The sequence below is a fragment of the Neomonachus schauinslandi genome, chromosome 11 (assembly GCF_002201575.2).
Source record: "Neomonachus schauinslandi chromosome 11, ASM220157v2, whole genome shotgun sequence".
NCBI classification, from domain to species: Eukaryota; Metazoa; Chordata; class Mammalia; order Carnivora; family Phocidae; genus Neomonachus; species Neomonachus schauinslandi.
The window spans coordinates 53,322,390-53,345,708 of NC_058413.1; the positions used below are offsets into that span (position 1 = coordinate 53,322,390).

Genomic DNA, 23,319 nt, shown 5'->3' on the forward strand with positions numbered 1-23,319 from the left:
GAATCTTGTGGTTTCAGGATGAAGGATTCTGTTTTTTTTCCAGGAGTTCATACCTCTTAGCTTGATTTTGTTCGTGCATTTGAGATGGTTACTTCTTGGTTCTGAGATTCTGGGGCCAAGGAGAGGCGGGGCGGGTCCTGGACCAGTGGCGGCGGGGGGACTGTGTCGGAGGGGGCCAGGCTGAGGGAGCTAGCGCCAGGTTGGTGTCTGTTTCCTGTTTATTGGTTCCCAGGGGGTGAGCAGGCCCTGCCCCAGAGCAGCAAGGAGCAGGAGGGAGGGAGGCGGGGTGTCCTGGCCGCCAGCCAGCCCCACAGCCCAGCCTCCTGGGACTGCTGAGACCCCTCCCCCTGAGCCCCCTTAGACAAACATCCAGTCCTTTCCCAGGACAGGGCACTGGAGGTCAAGGAGCAGATGTGGAAGGGAAGGGATGGAAGGACAGGAAGGGACCCTTCCCCCGCAAAAATCCTACTGACTCCATCTTTCTTGGCTGCCTGTGTCACTGAAGTCTCACTCCTGGTTCCTCACTGTCCCCCTCTGTCTCTCCCTGTCTCCCTGAGAGTGGGGGTGTGGAGTGGCATGGTGGTGAGATGTCCAACTTCTTGGCAGGCCAGGAGGCAAGAGGAGGAAGAAAAGGGTTAGGGCCCTCGATCCCAGGAGGTCCACCTGGAAGGATCTTTAGAAACCAGCTGTGTCAGGACGCCTGGGTGGTTTAGTCGGTTAAATGTCTGCCTTCGGCTCAGGTCATGACCCCAGGGTCCTGGGATTGAGTCCAGCATTGGGCTCCCTGCTCAGTGGGGAGTCTGCTTCTCCCTCTGCCTGCCACTCCCGCTGTCCATCTCTCTCTCTCTCTCTCTGACAAATAAATAAATAAAATCTGAAGGAAGGAAGGAAGGAAGAAGGAAGGGAAGAAAGAAAGAAAGGGAGAGAAAGAAAGGAAAGAAAGAAAGAAAGAGAGAGAGAAAGAAAGAAAAGCCAGCTGTCAGCTGTGTCTTCTAAGCATCCCTTACCCTGGCATAATTGAGAGGGTAAACTGAGGACCAGCAAGGGGAGTGGTCTTCCCCAAGGCTGAGACATAGCGGACCAGGCCCAGCAATCTGCCCTGTGCAACTCACTGCTGTTCCAGCCCTGCACTTGGACTGCTGCATATATGGGGCCACTGGGAATTCTTGAGAGGGGGGATGGCATGGGTGACTTGGCATTTTAGGGAGTTGGACTGAGCCAGGCAGGAAAAAGAAGCCTTGATATAGGTCTGCAGAGAGGTCTCTGTTTGACCAGAGCACACAGGGAGAGGCTGTGTGTGCAGGAGCCAGGTTGAAGGTCTTAAGTGCCAAGTTGAATGGCCTGGGCTTTGTCCTGTGGGCAGTGGGGAGCCATGGAAGGTTAGGAGCTAAGGAGGAGCATTGCCAGGTAGGCCACATTAACAAACATTCTCTGGTTGTGGACTGCAGAGAGCAAGAGGTGAGAAGCCTGAGTTAAGGCATACAGGTGATGCAGGGATGGGGCAAAAAAAGGACTTACTAAGGGAAATCATTTGGAGTTAAAACCTGACAATTTAAATTTAGGCTCAGGGGCCCTATCAGAAACTGGGATGAGGGGAGTAGGGCCCACCTCCCTTATTTCAGTTAGAGAATGTGGCAGTGGGACAGAATGTGAGGTCATCTGAGTCATCCCCCTGCCTCAGGAATACAGAATGTTCCTCTGTATTTCTAGAAGGGGAAGGGGGCTCTGAGCCAGCTCAGGTCCCTTTCCCTGTGCCTCATATGCTTCCTGTCTAACTTCAGTCCCTCCTGCTCCAGGGAGAAGTGCCTGCTTCTCAGTGGGGTCACCAGAGAAGAGCAGAGCTCCAGGCTATGCCCCCAGTCCCACTCCTTCTGGCATTGGCCTGGGTAGGGAGCATGGGGGCGGGGGGCGGGGTGGGGGGGAAGAAGGAGCAGGCCAGTGCTGCCTTGCTAGCTAGGACCCAAGACCAGTCACTCAGTCTCAGTCTCCCTCTCTGTGAAGTAGGAATCCCAGATGTGGCAGAGTCCCAGAAAGCTCTGGACTATGCCAGCTCTCAGGAGCTGGGGGTAGAGTGACTGGTAGGTAGACAGGCAGGCCATCTTGCTAGCAGTACTCACAGTGGGTCCTGCAGTCAGACACAAAGTATCCTTGTGATATTTGTACCCCAGACCCCAAGACCAGTGCTGGCCTCTGGCCTTGCAGCCCTGGAGGCCTTCCTGGAGGAGAGGAGGGCAGGCTGTAGGGAGAGGAGTAACTCAGATTTGGGGCCTGATCTGAGCCTGTTTCCTCATCAGATGCCTAAGTACCCTTCTAGCTCCTTGTTGCACCCTGGTCCTCTTCTCCCCTCCTCCTGGACCAGAGCTTTCAGGCTTCTCCCCAAGGCCAGCGGGGGCGGTGCCTGGGGCGGGTGAGGAATTTCCGAGGGAACAGCTAAATTCAGCCCCAGCTAAAAATAGTCCTGGGCCTGGTCCCAAGGCTAGAGGGGGAAGAGGAGGAGGAGGAGGAGGAGGAGGAGGAGGGCGGGGTAAGCCCTTATCCTGCCTGCCCCACCTCTTCACCTGGACCCAGGGCCTGGGTTGCTGAAGGCCTCCTCCCTCCTCCCTCCCGCCAGGCCTTTCCCTGACTGGGGCTCTGTGCTTTCTTCCCTCCTCCCTCCTCTGTCCTTCTCCCTGCCCTCCTCCCCCAGCCTCGCCCCTTCTGGCTCTTTTCCCTATATCTCCCTGACTCTGACAGAGCCGGACAGAGGCCCATCCGTGGCCAGGACCAGGCCTTCAGAAGAGGGCCTTATATAGGGACATGTCCCCTTGGCATCAAAGCCTGAGTGTCAGGAACCACCCCCGCCTCCACTGGCAGCTGATTGCAACCCCTCTCTTCTGGGGTGGGAGTGTGGGGGATGACAGACCTCAAACGTTCCGAGGTGTGGAGATGTGGGTGGGGCCCCTCGTTCACCCCGTGACCTGGTACATGGTTCTGAGCAAGTGGCTCCACCCTTGCCAAGCCCTCCTGTTCCTGGCACACGGGGCATCAAAACACATTTATTAAATAAATAATGTGGAGGGAGTGGGGAAGGCAGGAGGAGGAGAGCTAGGCCCTGCCCTTGGGGAGTTCGCGGGTTCCTCGGAACTCTTCTCACCACCCATGACCAGCACTGTTTGGTCTCTGCCCTGGAGATGACAGGCCTGAGCACCCAGGCAGGTGAGAGTTGGCAGATGGCAAAGGGTACTGTCCCAGGCCAGTACCAGTTGGGGATAAGGGTGAGGTGGGAACCAGACACTGAGGCCCAGGGAAGGTGAGGTTCCCAGCTTAGATCACAGAGCTCAGAAGGAGAGAGGTGGTGGCATTAGAACCTAGGCTGGCCTCACTCCAAGGCTGTGGGAGTGAATTTGGTCTAATGTCGCAGAGAGATCAAGAAGGAAGTGGATGGTAAGTCTTAGGAGATCTGGCCCATGGTGCTGGACTGAATATGGTGCGACTCGGGTGGGGGTTCACAAGTGGTGGTAGCAAAGCGTGTCAAGCTCTCCCTGTGTGCCAGGCCCTGGTCTGAGCACTTTCCACGCAGCCACTCAATTTAATCTCACAACCACCTCTGGGGAGGTACTGTCCTCCCTGTTTCTAGATGAGGAGCCCGGGGCAAAGCCTGATAAAGTAGTTCACCTGGGTTAGGGAAGCTAACTAAGTGGGGAATTGGAGTCAAAACCCAGACAGTCTGGTTCCAGGATCTATGAACATCACTCAGGCTCCTGGCTTTCAGGCCTGCCTGGGTGGGCGGCGGTGCCATCACCAAGGTGGGTACGAGGGAGGAGAGAGTGGACTCCGCTTTGGACGTAGGAAACCCACTGGATTTGCACTCCACAGTCCAGCCCCAGGAAGGAGCACATAGTGGTGGCTCAGTCAATACTAGGGGAATGGCTCACTGGAATATGAGGGGCCCTTGGGCTGTAAGAGGAGGTGATGGGCAGGCAGAGGGAATGAGTATTTCCTTCCCCCATTGGCCCAGGGACCTTTCTTCTGGTGCCAGAGTGCAGCTGCGGTGGGTGCCGGGGCTCCTTGCTTGTGGAGAAAGCTCTGGGTTGCAAGGGTGCTGAGACGAACCACAGGCAGGGGAAGGAGGGGTGGGTAGGGGCAGGGCAGGCAGTGCTGGCGGGCCTCGCCTGCAGTATCTGGAAAGCAGATCTCTTGGGCCATGGCCGGCATGACTCAAATGGAGACAAAAAAACCTTCCATATTTGGACAAAGAGCCCAGAGAGGCCCGGACCCGCAGCCAGCCCAGGCCGCCTCCCCCCACCCCCCCAGTCTCCCTCTGGGCCCCTAGCCCTGAGCCCTGTCCCACGAGTTTAACTCTTGGGCCTCAGGCAGCACTGTGGCCTCTTCCCCTCAGTCGTCAGGCCACCTTCCATGTGGTCAAGCCTGGGCCATGGGTGCTGGAGAAGAAACCCCCGGTGTTGGGCCCTGAGCTTGGGGTAGAAATGCGGAGAGGAGTCCTGGCAGAGCCCGCAGGTTGGAATGGGGTTACACGCTAAACAGACAATTCACACGCCAGGGGGTAAGTTGACTACAGTATGAACCCAGTGTGGCAAAGCCTGAGGTCCACAGCATGGAGGCATGAACCCACACGCGCACGCACACACACACACACACACTCACACACTCATACACTCATTTCTTTTCAATCCCCAGCAGACTTCTGTATTCACAAAGACATCTGTGCAGATATCAGAAGTGAGGACCCAGCCTGAGAACCTCTCACACCTTCCCTGGAGCAAGCTTTGATGACTGCAAAGTTGGAGTAGATAGGGACAGCCAGATGTGAACAAGTAATGTAAATAGTCATTATCCATCTGCAGAAATGCAGACAGAGCCATCTGTCCCTTCGCTGACACCCCGAGTGCCCAATGTGTGGGGCTGGGTGTTGTGCAGTGAATGCCAGAACCAGGTGAATGGGGAGGGGGCTTCAGCCCACTTCCTGCCTGGAGCAGGACCTCATTCCCAGGGGAGGACCCAGATGCTTGCTGTCACTGGTTGGGTAGCTGAGTGACTACACAGCTGCTCCTAGCTTTTCTAATTAGCCCTGGGTAATTAACTCTGGAATCAGCCTGGGTAATGGGTTTGGAGAGCCCAGGGTAACCTTTAAAATTCAGTTCCGTTATCACCCACTGGTACCTATGTTTGCAGGGTTAGCATGTGGGCTATAGGACAAACAGACAGAGGTTCCTGCCCCAGGAAGAGGTGGGAGCCCCATCTGAGAACTGAGGATCAGAAGGAGGCCAAAGTAGGGGAGGGCGAGGGAGGCTAATGCGGCTGGAGCCTTGAAGAACCAGCAGGACTGACTGGCAGAAATGGGGCCAGGCCTTTCAGTCAGAGAGAACCAGGAAGGCAGAGGCTTGTGATGAAAAAGTCCTGGTGTGTCTGGGGTGTCATGAAAGGCCCCTGGTTCTGGAGAAAGTCAGGTGCATTCTGGGGAGTCTGGAAGGCCAGCCCTGAAAGTCTGGAGTTCACCCTGGGGCAGTAATTTCCAAACTCTTAAAAATAGTGGGGTGGCGCCTGGGTGGCTTAGCCGGTTAAGCGTCTGCCTTCAGCTCAGGTCATGATCCCAGGGTCCTGGGATCGAGCCCCATGTCGGGTTCCCTGCTCCCTAGGGGAAGCCTGCTTCTCCCTTTGCCCCACCCCCTGCTCGTGCTCTCTTTCTCTCTCTCTGACAAATAAGTAAAATCTTTAAAAAAATAGTGGAATCCTTTCTTCTGGAGAAATCTTGACACTGAACTATAAAACAGGCCAGTTTGGAACCTTGTTGATATAAGTGAAGGTGGGGTCATATCTCCCTCTTGATCATATCTCCCCCTGTGTACTTCCATGGAGCCCCCTAGGACTCAAAGAATCCCTGTTTGGGGCAGAAGGGCCCTGGTGGGGGTGTTGAGAGCAAGACAAGCCTCTCCCTTCGGTTTCTCCTCAGGCTCAGAAGTTCAGCCCAGCCAGGCTCCCTGGGCAGGGACAAACCCTGGTGGGGCCATGTCTCCTGAAGGAGCCAGGATGATGGAGCACCCCACCTTGGGGCTCCAGTGAGCAGGCGATGTCCCCTACCAAGGGCCTGTAGAGCTGGGCTGGGCCCTACTTGATGAGGAAGACGACGTTTTAGAGTGGTAGGAAGGCCCTGATTGCTGACTGCTCTTTTCCGGGAAGGTACAGGCCCTTGGAGGGAGGAAGGAGCTCGCAGGGCTGGAGGAACCACTATGGCCAGAGCATCATGCAGCTAGAGTGTGACACAGGTGGGGAGGCAGGCAAATTTGGCCTGATGCTGGTGTGTCAGCAAGAGCCGGGTCACCCGGAGTGTCAGGGGCAGCCTGAGTGCTCACGTTTGATCCTACGTCCAGCTGTGTTGGTGTAATGGTTAGAATAGATTGGAGCCAGACGGCTTAGGTCCAAATCCTGCTCTTCCTCTTAGCTGTATGACCAGGAGCAAGTACTTAATCCCTCTGTGGCTCAGTTTATGCACCTGTAAAATGGGGATGATGATGATGAGGATGATGATGGTGACACTTATTATAGGGTTTTTGTGAAAATTAAATATGATAATGCCTGTGTTGGCTGGGCTGGACCACTGACCACAGGGGATCAGTGGGAAATCATAAAGTTGGAAGAGGAGGGTAGTGACCTGGCCTGGCTGAGGAGCGGTCCCAGGGATGGGGAGAAGTGGCTGGGGTCCCCAGGAATAGCTTAGAGTCATCTTTGAGGGAGAGGGATATGCTGAGTCCCCCGAGGGATGCTCAAACATCCTCCCAGGCAGCTGCCATAGGAAAAGAGCTAAGGGGCTTTGCAGAGGTGGGGTGGGGTTCCGTGGGCTTGGGGCTCTGCTGGATTCTCACTGGTGGAAATTCCCACCCTGCTATGAAGTTGCCTGCGGCTGACCTCACTTTACACTCGGTATCCGTGGCCCAGAGAGAGGCAGGATTGCCACCGTTGCCCAGCGAGTTCCAGTCCCAGGTCCTTCATCTAGGCTGGGGACTCAACTCCAAGCTTTGGCTGGGTCGAAGTCTAGCTCTGAGGTTGCCTGACTTGAGGAGGCGTGGGGGTTGTAAAGGAGGAATTTGACAGTTCTCTGCAGAAAGGGCTAGGAGCTTCCTCTCTGGCTGCAGGGTGGGCTGGGAAAGTGTCCTGGAAGACAACACAGATGACACTGGAATTGTACAAGAGAAGACCGAGTGGGAAACTGAAGGGAGAAAGCAAAGACAAAGGCTCCAAACTCAGGGTCCCAGAGCAACCCCCTCCTACTTTCATCTGGTTTTCATTTACCAGGAGCCACCTTGGGACTTGGTCCTGTGCGTGGGCTGGGAACACAGGGCAGTGTGCAGGGGTGATTGGGGGGCGCTGTGGAGATGCCCAGAGGCTGGGGGTACGGGGATCCCAGAAAGTCAGTGTACAGAAGGGACAGTTTGTGAGGAAGAGACTGAAGCTAAGCCTATGATGGATGAGAAGGAAGATGAGGAGGGTTGCAAAGGCTGACACGGGAGCCTGAAGCAGGCAGCAGATGCCAGGCGGTGAGATGAAGTCTTTAAAAATTCAATGTATTTAATATTTTTAATGTGTAATATACTCATGTGGTTAAGAAAAATCAAAAAGGGGGAGCGCCTGGGTGGGACAGTCAGTTGAGAGTCTGACTCTTGGTTTCAGCTCAGGTCATGATCTCAGGGTCCTGGGATAGAGCCCCGAATCAGGCTCTGCACTCAGCAGGGAGTCTGCTTGGGATTCTCTCCCTCCCTCTCCCTCCCTCTCCCTCTGCCCCTCCCCTGCTCTCCTGCGCACTCTCTCCCTAAAACAAATGGATAAGATCTTAAAAGAGAAATAAAGGAAAAAAAGAAAAATCAAAAAGGGTAAAAAGCCTCCTTCCCACCAGCTGTCTAGTACCTACCCTGCCCCACCCAGGATACCCGGTTATTAATTCTTGTGAATCCTTCTATAGGCAAATGCCAGCAAATTTACTGTCTTTCCTCTGCTTTCCACTCACAGAGGCACACTGCTCTCCACTTAGTGAGATCTTGGCCCAGATCTTCCCTTATCAGTGCGTTAAGAGCTTCCATATTCTTTCTTGCACTGTGTGGTGTCCCATCGCACTGACTCCCAGATCTGTACTGAACCACACATTAAAGGATGTTTAGGTTATTTTCAGTCTTTGGCTGTTACAAATAGTGCTGTGGCGAACAAGCTTGTTCATAGGTTATTTTGTACAGGGGCTGGTGTGTGTTTAGAGCAATTTCTTAGGAGTCGAATTGCTGGGACACACCATATATGTGATTCCGATTTTCATGCTCTACAGAAGGGTCCAGCACCGTGGTAAGGAGCCTGTGTCCCCCAGCATCGCCAAGTTGGACCTGCGCTATTTTCCCTATCTGAGAGGTGAAATGGTATCTCAGTGTATTTTAATTTGCATTTGTCTTGCAGTGAGTAAGGCTGAGCATCTTTCCACATGTCCAAGAGATATTTGGATTCTCGTTTCAATGAACTGTTCATATCCTTTGCCCTTTTTTTCTGTTGGATTGTTGGCCTTTTGTTTTTATCAATTTCTAGGAACCTTTATAATATTAAGGAGTTTATTATTGTCTGGGTTATGAGTTGTAGGTATTTTTTCTGGATCTGTCACTCGATTTTTGACTTTGTTTATGGTATATTTTTGCCATGCAGAAGGTTTTGTTTTTATGTGGTCTAATTTATCAAGCTTTTATTTTATGGCTTCTGTATTTGGAGTCACGGTTAGAAAGGCCTTTCCCACTCCAAGGTTATAAAGCAGTTTCCCCATGTTTTCCTCTGGTGTTTTATGTTTTCTTGTTTTGTTTTACATTTAAATCTTTGACCCATTTGGAATTTATCCTGGTGTGTAGTGTGAGTTGTGGCTCCCACTCTATTTTTTCCCAGAACTAGAGTATCTTTTTGGGGTGGGTATGAAGGCCAGAGGCTAGCACTGCTGAAGGTCAATGGCAGAGTGGTAAGAAGGGCTTGGGGCAACACCAATATAATGTGACAGGCAGTTGGAAATGGGGCCTAGGCTGGGGGCATAGCATTCCCAGATACTCATCTTTGCTGTGTGACATTGGACAAGTCCCATCCCTTCTCTGGGCCTAAAGTATACCTAGAGTATAGCTGAAGGGGCCCTGGATATCACCCTGAACCCAGGGCTGACTGTGAAGAAGGTGATGGCCAGCAAGAGGGGGCCGTCCTGAAGGCAGGGACACAGAGGATGGCCATGGATCCAGCACCCATTCAGGCTGGGCTGAAGTGGAGGGTTAGGGGGCTGGCAACAGAATTCACTGTGTTCTTGGAGTGGGTAGGCAGGAAGGCAGAGAGGGACGGGCACCCATTTTTAAAAATACCCACAGCAGCTTGGCACTGCAGGCAGGGGTGGGGGGCAGGCCCTCTGCTAGCCCTCTGGATCCAGTAATGCTGAGGGTCGCTAGGGCAGGCACATTGTCAGTTGTCTGAGGACTGTGGACCCAGCCCAGCCCAACCATAGCCATTCCTAGAGGTCTTCTTCCCCCCATCATGAAGCAGGCATCCTTGTCCTCTCCAGTGGAGAAATAGGGACAGACCACCCTCCCAGGGTCTAGTCCTGGTACTGTCCTGGACTTGCTGTGTGACCCGAGGCCAGTCCCCGTCCACTGGGGTCACTATCCATCAAAAGGGGCAACTGGACTTGCCTCACATGCTTCTGCCATCCCTGGCGCTCACCAGATTCCAGTTTGGATTAGAGCTGGGGGGGAAGAACTTGAGGTACTTGCCTCTTCCCCCTTTACAGATGGGGAAACTGAGGCCACGGAGGGGACCCTGACCCCTGCCCTGCCTTCCCTCTTCTTGGCTTTCCTGGGCTTCTGGACCTTCCTCCCTGCCCCCACATGGCCTGTACCAGCTCCCCACCCCCACTCCTGGGCCCCAGTGGTCAAATTCCAGGGCTGCCATTGCCGTGGCAACAGCCAGCTCACAGGGCCCCTCCTCTCTGAGCTGGCCCCTCCTCTCGGGGTTCTCCACCAGGCTGTTGTCCAGGGAGGAGGCAGAGAGGGCCTCCCGCCCCTAGAGGACTAGAGGGGTTGGGGGTGGGGTAGGGAGGAGATCAGACCCAGCTGGTTTCTCATTTGTTTTCCAAAGGAGAAAATGGAAAAGGCACAAAGTGCTGCCAGCAAATGCTACTCTGTTATCCCACACACAGTGGGAGGGACAGAGGCGGTCACCTGGGCTGGGGACAAGAGAGCCACCCAGAAAGGCTCTTTGAACCTTACACCTGGAGAATCGCCCCATAAAAGGGTCTAAGGCTGAGGATTTGGAATGGAATGGGAGATGGAAGATCCTTCCTAGGTCACCACCATCCAATGGTAAGGCTGCCTAGAGACTGAGGGGCCCATCCTATCTTGGGCTTTCTTCCAAGCAGACATGCTCCATCCTGGAAGGAGTTACCATGGTAGCCTTGGAGGGGGTGAGCTCCTTGGCCCTGGGGTTATGCAAACAAGGACTGCCAGGGGATGCCTACCCTGGGAGGGGGTTGGTGCACTCAACCTCTGAGATGACCTGCCTTCTTTTTTTTTTAAGACCTACCTATTTATTTTTTTAGAGCGAGAGAGCAAGAGAGAGTGTGTGGGAGGGGTGGGGGCAGAGAGGGGGAGAGAGAATCCCAAGCAGACTGGGGTGGAGGGGTGGGGGCAGAGAGCAAGGGAGAGAGAATCCCAAGCAGACTCCCAGCAGAGCAGGGAGCCCGGCCCGGGGCTTGACCCTGAGATCATGACCTGAGCCAAAACCAGGAGTCGGACACCCAACCAACTGCGCCCCCAGGTGCCGCTGAGATCACCTGCCTTCTAAGGTTCTCTGGTTGTTGATAACGAGCCAGTGTTTATGGAGATCTCTGTTGCAGGCATGATGCTAAGTAAGCCCTTTATATCCTCTATTATATAGATGAAACTGGCACTGATATGGGCCTCCTGGAGGTTGGGGCAGCCGTCGGTGCAATGTGGTCTCTGGCTTTGCCCTCCTTTTTCCAGGGCTCCCCCCCACTGTTAACTTTCAGGTGTGTGGTGTATTTGCTTCCAGGCTTTTCTCCTTGCATATATGCACATATGTGTGTGTGTATAATATATATATAATATATATGTATGTATATTTCATGATGTGGTGATGGTGCGGTGTGTATGCTTCTTGCTTCTTTCAGTGAACATCACACTGAACATTTCTCCATGGCGCTTTAAAGAGCTCCCTAAGTGCATGATTCCCGCAGCCTCGTGGTCAGTTCCCTCTCTTGTGAAGAAGGCAGTGTGAGTGTCCTCGTCCTTCTGTGCTGCTGCTTTCCCCTGGACTGGAAGGCACCCCCTCTCCTGCACAGTGGAATAGATGTGGATAGAGAAATCCTGACCCCGGGGTACCCTGTGGGCACAGATCCTGTCACCATGAGACCTTGAGCCCAGTCCTTCACTTCTGTGTGCCCATCTCCTCTTGTGTAAAACAGGGTAATAATAGGGCCCACCTGGGAGGCCTGTCTCCAGGTTAAAATAAACACCTGTAAGCAGCACTTAGGAACCCCTTGAGAGAGATTAATTCCTATTTGTATGCCATTGCTCTCTTCCCTTCCTCAGGCCCTGCAGGTCACTGACAGAGGGGAGGATTTGAGCCTCAGCTTCACCACCTTCATCTTGAGAACCGGAGCAAGTTCTGACCCCTCACTGAGCCTTGGTTTCCCCCTGAGTTGCTATGAGGATCTGATGAGATCAGGCTCTACAAACATTTTGTAAACTGTGAAGTGCCAGATGGTGCCACTTATTGTCAGTATCAGGAGAGCATGGATGCAACTCCAGAAGCCTAAGGTGCTCAGAGCAGGAGGGGAGTCATCAGATCTGGGGTATCAGGACAGCTTCCTGGAAGTGGTAGTCCTGGTCCTGGGGCTTTGGGACAGTGGAGCCTAGGCCTGTGTCAGGCTGGCCTTCAGCGGTGAATCCTGCAGCACGCGTGTGCGCGCACACAGAGGTGACTGTGGCTGCCCACTAGGACTGGTCACTAGTCGTTGATCCAGAGCAGCAAGGCTTGGAAGTTGAGGCTGCCTCTGGTCAGCCCAAGCTGGAGACTATTTCTACCCAGGCCCAGTGACAGCCCCCTGGAGGCTGGGGTGGAGGGATTGTGGAGCAGGGCCTGTTCTCTGTCCCTGGGCAGCTTGACCCCCCCAGGCTTGTCTGGTGTGATGGGAGGGGCTTCCCTGGGCTCTGGGTTGGGCCAGGGCACCCAGGGCTTACTTTAGAGCCAGAGAGACTTACTGATGGATTGAACTTGCTCCTCTCCTGGGGTGTCCCCTGGGTCTTGGAATAGGGTAGGGGTAGGGGAGGTGGGGCCCACAATGCCTCCGAGCAGCTTGGGCCCCTTTGGACAAGATTTAGTGGATAAGGCCCAAGGGCCCATTTCTAGCCTCAGCTGACTGCCTGCTGCCCTGGGGGTCTCGAGACACTTTCCTCTCTGAGCCTCAGTGCCTATCCGTAAAATGAGAAGGAATGGACCTTTCTCTGGCTCCCTCCTTTATAAGGAAGGCTTGAACATGGGCATTCTAAGCTTGCTGTGCACATTCATAACACTGAAACTTTCATTCATTCACTGATTCACAAATATGTACTGGGCACTTACTGTGGGCCGGACTATTCTAGACATGGTTACTGAAGTCTGCAAGCTCCAAAGGGGAGGGATCACCTCTGCCTTGTTCCAGCAGCATCCACACCTAGAACAGAGGTCAGATTAGTAGGTTGGTAGGAGCTGATAACACCTCAAGCTTCCTTCGGCCTTTGGTGGTTTGAGTATAATTTCTGGCACCATTGGAAGTGGGGAAGATTGCCTCTTTTGTCTGCTAGGCTTTGAGATACAGCTAGGCTATATCTACCGCTCAGGCAGGCCCTGCTCCCTCCTCCCTGCCCCTCAGCTCCCTGGGGCTCTGGCCTGAGGCTGGCCTGGCCTTTCCCAGGGTGCCTGGCCCACAGCCCAGTGAGTCATCTTCCGCTCTAGAGGCAGGACACCCCATCCCACCCCGAAGGCACACACAAATGGAGCCCACCCCTCCTTCTCCCCCCAGCTTGTGCCTGGGTCCGAGAGAGGGAGGGAGCAGGAGGGTCTGAAAACAGACACTGGATAACTTCCTTTCCCACGATCCCTCACCCCAGCCTCCCTGCATGCTGGAGAACTGGGTGGAGGCGAGGGAAGGGAGCCCTCCTTTGCAGAGCATTTACTGTGCAGCAGGTGTACACCCTCATTTTCCAAGTGGGGAAACCGAGACCGAAGGGAAGGGATGTTTGCAACAGCTAGAAGGTGGCGGTGCTGGGCCCGGACCATCTGGGCCCAAATCTCTATGCAGTGTTCTATGCTGAGCAAGGTTTAGACATTTTGAATGAGACAGTTTCTGGAGTTGGGAGGGGAGGGCTCTGGGAGGTGACCTCATACACAGGTTCTGAGCTAGGACTGGGACCACAGGCCAGACCACTATTGTGGGCAGAAGTGTGCACAGGGTTGGGTAGGTGCATTTCCTGGGAGCTACGGTTGCCAGATTTTAACAAATCCTACTGTAAGGCTTCATCAGATTCCCAGTGGTGTCCTTGCCCCCCACCCCTGGCCTCCAAGGGTGGGCCAACCTGCCCCCTCAGACTCAGATGTGAGACCCAGAAGATCTGGGTTTCAGTTTCTCTGCCTGAAAAGTACAGATGATGTTCCCAGCCTCTTGGGCCCTGGAGATGAGGAAATTCAGAGCTTATTAGCTGGTCAGGAGGTGTTTTTCACATCTGTTGGGGTCTGTCTATCCCCCTACCCCCTACCCCCCACCTCCTGCTTCCGGCCATTATCCTTGATGTTAAGAAACTCTTCCTTCCCAAGCTGGAAGGTCCAGCTGTATCTTCTTGAAATTAAGCGGGGATGGGGGAGGGCAGAGAAGAAGAAAGGGAAAAAACCCACATGAAAAAAGACCAGTTAAATTCAAACCACATGCACCGCAGCCTCTGCCATGCAGGCCTCTGCTGCCATCTGTGGCTGTCTGCTGGAAGTGCAGTTCTGGAGCCCCAGCTTTCTCACTAAAGCCAGAAGGCTGGATCCTGGTGCCTGAAATCTAGGAGGATGGTCAGGCTGTCCATTGGCTGTCTCAGGCGTGACTTCACTTACACACCTCCTTCAGGGAGCATGGTGAGGAATTTAGAGTCCACCTGAACCCTCCTTCCTTCCCCATTTGTCTATAGAGGAGGAAACAATCCCAGAGTGGGGAGTGACTCCGCTAAGTTACGGGGCAAGTCAGTCATTTGACACATATGTATTGTGTACCTAGTGTAGGTCAGGGACACAGCTATGAACATAGTTCTGGTCTCTGCCTTTACGGACCTTGGGGGGGGTGCTGTGGACACAGAGACCTTCCTGTTTCCATCTCTCCTATTATGGCCAGTCATCCAAGGAAGAGAATACAGCGCATCACCATCTATTTCAAGGTGTCCTGGGTTTGGCTTGATTGATTTATGTGCTCTGTGACCCTGGGGAAGTCACTTGCCTCTCTGGTATGCTGATTACTTGGGGTCAAATCCCAGCTTTGCCAAGTCTGTTTTGCCACGTCCAACTTCTTGACCTCAGGCACATTGCTTTAGTTCTTGGAGCCTTTGTTTAGTCATTTGTGAAATGGAGCTAATAGTTATACACAACTTAGAGGATTGGTGAGGATTAAATGAGATAATACATGAGAAACAGCACCTCACTGGACATAAGCTGGTAGTAAAAGTCAGACCCCACCAAGAGTCTCAGAGTGCACGTCCCTCCCGGAGGTCCAGGAGGGGGTCAGGAGTGCAGTGGGTGGAGGCGTTTCTTCTGGGTTGAGCGGTGGCCAGCACGGTTCATCGGCCAGTAATTGGGCCTGAGCCCCCAGCACAGAGAGTGAGAGCTGCCACCTTGAACCTCCCGTCAACCAGCAGGGTCCGTTTCTAGAAGGTGAGATTTTTCTAGCGCTGGCTGAGGTGGGGGTCCAAGCTGGACTCCTCTGGGCCAAGAGATGAAATCTAGGTCTGCGCGGAAATCATCCCCATGCTTCCCTTCTCCCTTTAGGACATTCAGGACCTGGGTTATTAGCTCAGTTCTGCCACTGCCTGGCTTCATCTGGCTTCGTTACCTCTCTGAGCCTCAGTTTCCCCAGCTAGGTAGTTCTCACTCAGTCTTTCATGCAGTTGCAGCCAGATAGTGACAGGGCTGGAATCCCCTTGAAGGCTTCCTCACTCGTAGATCTGCCAATCCGTGCTGCCATCTGGGTGGGCCCTTATCTGGGCGGTCAGCTGGAATATCCTACACATGGCCTCTGCGTGTGACCTGGGCCTCCACTCTATGTAGCAGCCTGGTTCCAGGAACAAGGGACCCAAGAGAGCAAGGTGGAAGTACATGGCATTTTTATGGGCGAGCTTTGGACGTCACACAGTATCCTTTTTGCTTTCTTCCGTTCATCGAGGCAGTCACAGAGGTCACCCAGTTGCGAGGGGGAGGGCACATAAACCTCCTCAGGCTACGGAAGAGTGTCAGTACCACATTATAAGAAGAGCAAGTGGCACGGAGAATATGTGGTAGCTCTCTTTGAAAAGTGCCAGGTGCCACACCTCCCTGCGGGGGGGGCTCTGCAGATAAGATGCCACAGTGGTGTTGAGTGCTGGGCGCGTGACTGGCACCTGGTGAGTGCTCAGGAAACAGCAGCTATGGCTGCTTTTGATCATTACTGAAATGGCCTTGGCTGTTCACTTCTGCCACGGAACCACACGGACCATCCCCCACCGATGGGCTATGCAGTCACATGGTCACGGACCACTGACTGGGGTATACACAGACACGTGGGTGAGTCCACACAGATGGGACACACGTAGTGTCTCTCACAGTCCCGCCTCCAGGTGCGCACAGCCCCACCTAAGCAGGGCAGCGGCCCTCCCGTGGCAGGAAGGACCTGAGGCTCCTTTGGCCCTCGATCTCTCCTTCCCATTCCCCAGCACATTCCCCAGAATTCTGGGGCCCATCCTGAGCAGCCAGTCCCAGGGGAGCCCTGTGGTTTGGACAAGGCCTGGGAACTCTGTGGAGCCTTAAGAGGCTCCTCCTTCCTGAAGAGAGGGTCTGTAGGGGACAGGCCATGACCTGGGAAGGCAGGACAAAGGGACAGATGATGGGAAGAAGAGGGGAGGGGTGTCAGACAAGAGCAGATGGAGAGACTGAGGCCCCAAGAGGGGAAGTGGCTTGTTGAAGGTCACATCACCGCTAAGTGGTAGAGCCAGGATGTGAGCCCAAGCAGTGGCTTCAAGAGCTTGCCCTTGTCATTTCTGTGCCAAGAAGTCCCTTTCCTGGAACTTTGGTCTCATTGATGAACCTGAAGACCTGCGGAGTGCAGCACCGTCAGTGAAATGAATAGCCCATCAGGTTGGGAACATCCAGCACTAGTCCGTGCCCGTGGATATCGGTGGGGTCAGGAAGGTCAGACAGTCCATCTGGGCCATTAGCCAGGGCTTGGTTCCCAGGGAAGAGATTCTCCCTGATCCCAGCATTGCCTGCTGACGACATTTTGTTTTCCCCCAAAACCACCCTGGGTCAGGAGAACCTCTTTATGTCATTATCTCGGTACCAATGAGGCCGGAGAGAGGCAGTTCATACAACTAGTGCACCAGGGAGGCAAGGGCGAGGCCAAGCTGAGTGCATGAGGCTGAGGGGAGGTGGAGTGGGGCTCTCCTCTCAGAGGAGGAGGTGGGTTTCAGAATATGGGCCCTGCAGGCCATCACCTCAGCTTCATCTCTTATCACTTAGGTGACTGCCCTGAGCCTCAGTTTCCTTGTTTGTAAAATAGAGGAGAAACAATAACAGAGCCCTTGATGTAGGGCTACTGCGGGGATTAGAGGAGCTAGAGCTTGGAAAGCAATGGTGGGGTTCTTGACACCTGAACGGTATTCCAGCAGAGTTAGTGACGGTGAGGATTCTAAATTATGGTGTTCCCAGTCTGGTTTGGGCAGCTCTGGGGTCCAGATCCTCTGTGGCAGATACTTTGATAGAGCTGTGCAGGTATGAAAGGCTGGAGACCCCTCCCCACCCCACAGGAGCCCAAGGAGACCCACTGCCCCAGAACCTAAATTGCCTTTGTCATTTCTTTTTCAATTCCTGCCTTCCCATTTAGACTGTGGTGCCCAGGCAGGCACAGACCTCTTCTTACCTTTAAATCCCCAGCACAGTGCTTGGTACATGGTAGGTACTCAATAAATATTTGTTGAACTAATCAACAACTGAATAAAATAAAAAGTCCATGAATTACTCATCCGTTGAACCATGTGTCTGCGCATCCATTCATGTGTTCATTTGTTCTGTTCACCCATCCATTTATTCACCTATCATCATCCCATTCTTTCACTTGGTCAGCCCTTACTCATTACCCATCCATTTGTCCACCCATATGTCCTTTCTCATCACTGGCCTCCAGTCGGTCCAGCACTAGCTGTAGGACCAAGTGGCCCCCAGTGGGCAAGAAGTCTTGTAGGAGGTCTTGGTGGGGCTCATAGCAGCAGGTGTGTCCAGAGGTAGGTAAACAAGGTATTAGGCTTCTCTGAGAGTTGGGGAAGTGTCAGCTGACTGGGTGCAGGTAGGGAGAGTTAGGTGGTCACCAGGACCAGCAGAAGGGTCGTTCCACCCAGCTGGAATACCCTCCTACAGTGGGGTGGGGGCTTTGTGGAGCAGAGCCCTTTTGCCCCTCCCGGCCTCTCATCTTCCCCTGCCTGAGGAGGATGGGAGCTGCTTGGTGGGAGGGGGGTGGTACATGTGTTGTGGTGGGGCGTGGGGTATGGAGAGGAGAGGAGGGCCCTTACCAGCCACGTCAGACCCTTATAAAAACGATTCTGAGCCAGGCGCACTCCAAACTGCAGATACTGCAGATAAAAGGAAAAGAGACATCAGTGCCTAAAAGGGGAGTTCAGTTCAGCCAAACAACAAAAGAACCGGACCTGCACAGGGGTGCTGTGGTGTCCCCAACCCCCACCCCGGCTGACATCACTCGGAGGGGCTCCGATGCCTTGCTGTTGTGGGGGTGATCCCTGGACACCCTCATTCAGCAGCTGTGTGCTCCTGTTCCTTCTCTCAGCTTCCTTTCATTTCCCCACCCCACCGGCTCCCCTGTTGCCATGACAACGGGCTTGGATGTAATTAGCCATCTTTAATGAAGCAGCAGCAAGCAGTGCCTCAGCACCAAGCCCTGCCCCCTTCTCCAGGGCAGCGGCCTCCAGTGAACTCCGCCATCTGGGCACCCACGTGCTTCTGGATTTCTTGACCTCAGAATGTTGTTCAAACCCTGCTTCCTCCAGGAAACCCTCCCTGAATACCCCCTCCTCCCCCAGGCAGAGGTGACTCCCCCTGCTGAGTCCTGTATATTGTCTGGCAGCTCCTGGATGCCAGCCAGAGTGGATTCATCTGTGCAGGGCCTGGTCCTGCTGAAGTGAGTGAGGCAATAGATGCACCTTACTAACAAGTCCAAGCTAAGCACAGCCTCCCAACTGCTCAGAGGAAATGAGGCCCCAGGTCATAGAGCTGGAGAGAGGGTCAGATGGGGGAGGAGGTGCTGAGAGAAAACCAAACGTGAGTTAAGTAGCTACGGTGATCAAGCAATGGGCCAGAGGTGGGACACTCGAACCCCCGCCCTCGAGCTAGTGTGGGATTATCTTTGGGACCTGGCTATTTAGATTTGTCCAGGGGGTGTGTCCATCCCCTGTGCTTAAATCATCACTCCCTCAACTGGTCTGGTGGTTCCAAACCCTCCCCCAACAAGCCCAGCCCTGAGAGGAGGAGGTGAAGGTATAGGCCCCACCCCCGGGGAAGTCCATAATCCATCCCATAGGGAGGGTAAGAGGCAGGTGGACTCACTGGATTTCTTGGTTCAAACTAGAGGTAGCATGATGTTTGTAATTACACATTTGAACAAACTATGATATCTGGTTAAGAAAAACTGCAAATCTTTGAGAGCACAGAGCAGGTGCACCTGGCATGATCTGAGGATCAGGGAGGGCTTCCTGGAGGAGGTGACATTTGCACTAAGATTTGTCTTAAAGGAAAAGCAAAAGCACTGCTAGGAGAGGGAAAAGGCATGGGTCAAGGCCCCCAGGCAGGAGAGAGCCTGGTCTGTTTCTAGGAGTTAAAACAGAAGTGGTTGGAGCAAATCAAGCAAGGCGGAGAGAGGGATGGAGGGAACTGGCTTGGGTGATGGGTCAGAAGGTCTCCACTGTGCAGGAAACTCAGGGAAAGCAGGTTTGGGGGAGGGCATGAGGAGTTTGGTGAGTGTGGGAGCCCTCAGTACACTGAAGAAGCATAAAGTCAGCCAGTGCAGAGGCACAACAGAGGGACCCCCCAATCAGCTGCAGGGTGCATCAGAGCCCCCTGGTGGGAATTGGGAGCTGGTACACAAACAAAGCTCACCCTGCCCCCACTCCTGATTAAATGGGTCTGGGATGTGTTCTGGCATCACCTGCAATTTGAGGACCAGGTCCTGGGGATCATGCTTGGAAACATTCTGGAGCATCATCCGGTGATGGTGGTGGGGGTTGTAAATACCTGAGCGCCCCCCCCCCATGGTGGGGGGTGGGGTGGAGAGAGGTAGGGCTGGAATCCACTAGGACTGTCTCAAGTATACACAGGTCAACTGGGTGGGGTGGGAGTAGGCATGACTCAGGGCGGGCCCTTTCCTCTATCAGGCCCTAATGCTCTGCCCCTCGCCCCGGACGGGAGAACAGTGTCAGTTTCCAGGGATGTGCATGTATTGTGCCCGCTTATAGTTGTGTGAACCGGAAGCATGTGCCACCGTGCAGCATTGGGTCAAGTTCATGTATGTCAGGGCTCAGGGCTGCATGGGACTACGGCGATGTGTGTGCACTTGGCCCTCACCCACAGCTGTATACCAGTCAAGGCCGGAGGGCAGGTTTCCACGTATATGGGCCTGTTCCGGGTAGATCGTGCATGGCCCTGTGTGTGCCTCTGTCGGTACAGGTGTGGACAAAGGGTCCATGTCTCCCCGTGCCTGGCGGTTGTCGACGGGTGTGCGCCAACTTCTGTCCTCCGAGGGGGATGGGTCCGCAAGGGGAGGCCGCGGCGTGCGGGAGCGGCGTAGGCGAGGCCAGGCCGCCCTCTGCGTGTTGGGGGAGACCGGGCGGCGCGGAGGGGGCGGGCGGAGCGGGGTGGGGGTGGGGGCCGGGGGCGGGGACTCCCCTCCGCTCCCCCTCCCCCGCGCCAGCGGCGCCGAGCGCGCCAGGCTCGCCCGGCGCACTCGCTGAGCGGAGGAGGCAACAGCGCCGCCGCCCGGGTCATCGCGATCAGATCGACGCTGGAACTGACACCGCGACCGCCGCCGCGGCCGGGCTGAGCCCCCGGAGGGAGCGACGGTGGGAGAGAGGGGGCCCGCCGTCCCCCGCCGCCCCGGCACCCCCGCCCTGGCGGCGGCTCGGCCGCATGCTTCAGATGGTAAAGACCCTGGCCCAGTTCACCATCGCGCTGGAAGACATGCGCGATCTGGGCCTGGCCACCGCCTCCGGGGAGCCCGCCGGGAGCAGCGGTGCTGACGCTGAGGAGCCTGGGGAGGCCCAGGTACCGGGACGGGGAGAGACAGCCAGGGACCTTGGCCAAGACCTAGAACCCAGCGGCCCCGGGCCTGGGGGAGGAATGGATAGATGCTGGGGCGCAGGACCAGGAACTTGGATCAGGCACACCAGCTTCCTGGCCGAAGGCCTGGGGGCTCAGAGACTAGTGATGGTGGCAGGGAGACTGAGGGTATGAGGAGTCCTGGCAGGGGTGGTGTGGCTGGCAGGGCGCTGAGGTTTGGTGCCACCAGAGTGCAAGCTTGGGATGGCAGAAGGGCTGGCAACCTCAACCGGGGTGGGGGGCCTGTACCCCGAGACCCAGCCTTGGCAAGGCCTGGTGGTTCGTAGTGCGTGAAATGGGTCAGCGTGTAGGCAGAGCCTGTCTCCAGAGGTGTCCTGGGTTCACAGGCTCCGGAAGGAGAGGTTTTATCAGCCTCTCTCCAGCAGGCCTGTGGCAGTCCCCAGGTGTACGTGTGTGCTGGGGGGATGGGGCATTGGGAATAGCCACTTTTGCTCCCGTTTTGCCATTCTCTCCCTGCCACTGGACCTGCTGGGCCTGGGAGGTGTCATGCTGTGGTGGCAATGGTGGTGTCCCCATTCCTGGCTCCGTGCTCCCCTCTGGGGGAAGAGGAGGGGGAGGCTTCCAGGGGCTGTGTCCATGCCTTTGTGTGTTTCTCTGGGCCCAGACTCTGATTGTCCTGCTCTCCTTGGCTCCCGTGGGGGCTCTGGTTCTGTCTTCCTCCCCATGCTGTGGTGTGTGTGTTTCTCCCTGCCACCTCAATCTCTGGGCTGAAGGCCCTGGTTCTCAGCTAGGTGATTTGGCTACATTTCTTTTTGGTCTCTTTGCGGAGTTCTGGCCTTTACGGCTTCTTCTGTGTACATGTGTCTCTGTCTTCACACTGTGTGTATAGGTCTTAAGCTTTGGGTCATGCTGTCCCAATCATACTGGTAGGAGAGGCCCCCCTCTATCTTCCTGCCATATCCCTTCAGCCCCCCTCCCTCTCCCACTTCAGCGCCCCCTGTAGTAAAGGTCTGAGGATGGGGCTGTTGAGGGGTGACGGGCTCTGGGGGGAGGCTGGGCCTCTGGGGGAGGCTAGGCCTACAGGGCTGTCCCGCCCAGAACAGGTGGGCCTGCTGATCTGCTTGACAGCTGCATTGCCCGTCTCCTGCTTCCCCTGGCTCCCCCACCCGCACATGCATTCACACCCGTGTCTGGGCACGTGCAGAAGGGCACTCCATGCAGTGACAGGGAGCTGGCCTTAATTTCCGTGCCTCTACCTGACAGCTGAGTGACAGCCCACTGTGCTTTCAAGCAGGAGGAGGCTGGGAAAGGCGGGTGTTGCAGCGTCAGCCTCCCTGCGTTAGTTACCCCAGCCCTCTGAGCTGGCAGGCCCAGCCCCAGCCCTCCCTCCCCCAGGAGGCCTCCCTGCCTGTGACCCTCACCCCAGGGCCTAGCAGGGCCAGGCCTGGGGAGTGGAAGGGGGAGGGAGGCTGGGCCACTCAGGGCCAAGCCTGGCCTGGTTCTGCTCTCAGGGAGCTCCCTGTCCAGCAGGGAGATGGATATAGATGAACCATTTTGCTGAGGTAGAGTAGGAATGGACATTGAAGACCCAGCATGTGTGGAGAGAGCTGCCCTGCTCCCAGCTCCTTGCTTTCACAGTCCTGGGAGGAAGGCATTATTCATTCTGTTTCATAGAGGAGAATGTGGGAACGTAGGGCAGTTAGGTGACTATCCAAGGTCACACAGCTAGTAAGGGCGTAGCCAGGGACCCTGTGGCCCGTGGCTGGCCAGTCAGTCTGGGCGAGAACTCTGGGTGCTTGGGCCCTAAGACTCAACATGAGGTGGCTAAAGAGACTCGGGCTGGGGCGCCTGGGTGGCTCAGTCAGTTAAGCGTTTGACTCCTGGTTCCAGCTCAGGTCATGATCTCAGGATTGTGAGCTTGAGCCCCACATCAGGCTCTGTGCCCAGTGGGGAATCTGCTTGAGATTCTCTCTCGCCCTCTCCCTCTGCCCTTCCCCCTGCTCTTGCACACGCTCTTGCTCGCTCTCTCTCTCTCTCAAATAAATCTTAAAAAAAAATAAAGAGACTCGGTCCCCACTCTGCCAGTCACTGGCTCTGTGACCTTGGGCAAGTCAAGTCACCTCTCAGACTTGACTACCTCACCTGTAAAGTGGAGATGGTGACACCTTTGAGTGTAGGCAGAAATGAGCCATATCTGTGAAGTGCTGAGAGGGCCCTGGGGGACAAGGGGAGGATTGGGCATCCGAGCCTTTCCTTGGGAGGCCCTTCTGACCTTTGACGCTCTCCCAACTCTCCATCCTAGGGTGGGCCCAACTGGTGTTCCTTCCTACTAGAAGCTGCCCTGCTGTTTTAAAGGCCTTTGAATCACTGAGGATAGATGATCTGGCTGTAGCTGGGGGCTCTGAGGCAAAGCCCAGTGTCTTCTCACCCATCAGAGCATGCAGCTGGTAGGGGTGGGGCAAAGCCAGTCTCCTCCCCTCCCTCGAGGGAGAGCCATTCACACCGCCCCCAACCGTGAGTTCCTAGCACAGGAGCCTACTTTTCTGAGTGTGTCTCATTGTTGACAGGTTTGGGGACAGACCTGGCCCTGAGTCCCTGAGTCAGAGGGAGGGGGTTACAGGGAGGTGGGCAACCATCTGGTGAAGTCTTCCTGGAGAAGGAACGGGCCAGAGGCATAGGAGCTGGTGGCATGGAGCAGTAGATAAGCTGAGT

At 55.2% G+C, this 23,319-nt stretch overlaps 1 protein-coding gene across 1 annotated transcript in view; it reads left to right on the plus strand.

The window, feature by feature from the left end:
- ARHGEF17 (Rho guanine nucleotide exchange factor 17) overlaps positions 1–23,319 on the plus strand; it is a 54,623-nt gene that overhangs the window by 11,539 nt on the left and 19,765 nt on the right. The window lies entirely within an intron of this gene.